Below are 2,500 nucleotides of genomic sequence, written 5' to 3'. Positions count from 1 at the left end.
TAACCTATGTTGTACCTTAACCTAACCCATGTTGTACCTTAACCTAACCTATGTTGTACCTTAACCTAACCCATGTTGTACCTTAACCTAACCCATGTTGTACCTTAACCTAACCCATGTTGTACCTTAACCTAACCCATGTTGTACCTTAACCTAACCCATGTTGTACCTTAACCTAACCCATGTTGTACCTTAACCTAACCCATGTTGTACCTTAACCTAACCCATGTTGTGCCTTAACCTAACCCACGTTGTGCCTTAACCTAACCCACGTTGTGCCTTAACCTAACCCACGTTGTGCCTTAACCTAACCCACGTTGTGCCTTAACCTAACCCACGTTGTGCCTTAACCTAACCCACGTTGTGCCTTAACCTAACCCACGTTGTGCCTTAACCTAACCCACGTTGTGCCTTAACCTAACCCACGTTGTGCCTTAACCTAACCCACGTTGTGCCTTAACCTAACCCACGTTGTGCCTTAACCTAACCCACGTTGTGCCTTAACCTAACCCACGTTGTCCCCTAACGTAACCCACGTTGTCCCCTAACGTAACCCATGTTGTCGCCTAAACCTGCTCTGTAATTGTTATACGACTCGTTCAATTAGTGTAGTGTTGCCCACCCGCAACCCTCGCAATATAGTTCGCTACTCGCACTGCCCGCTCCCCTGTGTATCGCTTCATGTTAAACACCTTGCAAGTCTTGCTGACTTTCCACATGCTCCTGCTGTACACTGTAATGTGGATGGCAGCAGGACGTACATGCCGCCCCTCCCCACGTCCCCACCTTGCCCCCCTGCCTTCGCAAGCTGGTTGGTGAGAAGTTTGCATGTTCAATGCCCTTCGCATGCGACGTACTCAGGCTACGTTGTGGTGCGGCCTGTGTCAACCGTCCGCTAATGTCGTACGCGTAAACCACAATCTGTACTGCACATTCGTCCTTATGTACCGAATGATACATCGTGGCACATGTGTGACCGTACAACGACTGCGCCCAAAAACGGCGGACCATACAGTGCAAATATTGTGCACGCAGCTACGTGTCGTCTCCCTATGAGAGCTGGATTGCAGTGTGGTACGCCATAGAGACGTGTGGGAGGAACGGACGCCGTGGATGGCGATCAGCATGAGCTGTCTGTTGATGTATTCGGACCTAGTCGTCTCTCCTCACACACCGTGATGGCATGGTGCACCGCGTTCCATATCTGCGACATGCTACAGAGGCCGGTTGACAGTCGTTCGAGCAATGGACATCGCATACGTACGGGGGCCACCTTCCACGTATTGTCTAGGCGTGCACATTTTGTTGCGTGTATGTGGGCAGACGTAGTGTGGCGTGACACCTGACACAGGCATGCAATAATCGTTGAAGTTGCAAATGGCGATGGACGCCTGCGTTTTCTGGTGAAGTTACGCAAATGAACAAATGGTAACCTGTTGTGGTGCGGTTGTTCTCGCTAGGGGTGAATCGGTGATGGCGACGATAGGTTGAGGTACGAACCGGTTGTTCCAGCGATACCCACCATGCCGACGAAACTGAACGGCATCTGGGTGTGAAGCGATACGCGGCGGTGGCTGGGTGGGACCGTCCCCGGCCGGTGAGGGGGCGCCTCCCGGCGTGCTGGCCGCGCGGTGCGTGGGCGCACGCGCTACAGCCGGCTGGTGGGGGCGGCCAGTGGCAGGCGCGCCGGCCGACGGACGCGGCAGGCGTCGCAGCTGCGCGCCGGCGCACCCTGCGCGCGGCGCCGTGCGGCCAAAGTAGGTCCTCGCGGGCCCGGTGCGAAGCGCGGTGGACATCTTCAGTGTGCTGGTCCGATTGAGGACTGTGTGCGTTGAGGATGCGCCGCCGCCCGGCGCTCGGCGCCGCGACGCCGTCTGCTGCTCGGTCGCCCCAGCGGTTCTCGCTGGTGGTTTGTATCGCAGCTGTGCGGATGTGTTGGCGCGTGCGCTGTGCTGGGAGAGTTCGCTTCGGCACCCAAGTGGGGCTTTTGTCCTTCTGTGGCGCTGGCGTTGGAGCTGCCGGTCACCGTAGGTGGCGCGTGTTGTCTCCCGCCGGCAATGCCACGACAGCACGCTCCCGGGCCTCTGTCGGCAGCGGCAAGCTCAGTTGGGAGCACGGGTGGTCGCACCGAAAGCGTCTACTCGCCTAACTCCGGGCGATTGCGCCTCTCTCGAACCCGACCAAGTACTTGGGACGGCGCTGCGCGCCGCCGGGACCTGAGAGGGTTTCGAGGTGTATTGTGCAGGGGAGCTCAGCCTCCTCCTGTTTGCAGAATGATTGAGCGGACGCTTGCGTGTTCGCGCGGGCCCCCGGGACACACTCCCGGGCGGCCGGCTGCTCAGCTCTAGTTGACGCAGCTCCCTGGTTGATCCTGCCAGTAGTCATATGCTTGTCTCAAAGATTAAGCCATGCATGTCTCAGTACAAGCCGCATTAAGGTGAAACCGCGAATGGCTCATTAAATCAGTTATGGTTCCTTAGATCGTACCCACGTTACTTGG

The 2,500-nt window shown here is 56.8% G+C and overlaps 1 non-coding gene across 1 annotated transcript in view; it reads left to right on the top strand.

Annotated features, from left to right (window-relative positions):
- Positions 1 to 2,358: 2,358 nt before the first annotated feature.
- LOC124746256 overlaps positions 2,359 to 2,500 on the top strand; it is a 1,909-nt gene continuing 1,767 nt past the window's right edge. The window contains exon 1 of the ribosomal RNA XR_007011299.1: positions 2,359 to 2,500. This exon is cut by the window's right edge and continues 1,767 nt beyond it. This is a non-coding gene — a ribosomal RNA (small subunit ribosomal RNA).

This window comes from Schistocerca piceifrons, unplaced genomic scaffold, assembly GCF_021461385.2.
Source record: "Schistocerca piceifrons isolate TAMUIC-IGC-003096 unplaced genomic scaffold, iqSchPice1.1 HiC_scaffold_349, whole genome shotgun sequence".
NCBI lineage: Eukaryota > Metazoa > Arthropoda > Insecta > Orthoptera > Acrididae > Schistocerca > Schistocerca piceifrons.
The sequence above is the reverse complement of the archived record's forward strand: the minus strand, read 5'-3'. Positions and strand labels throughout refer to the sequence as shown.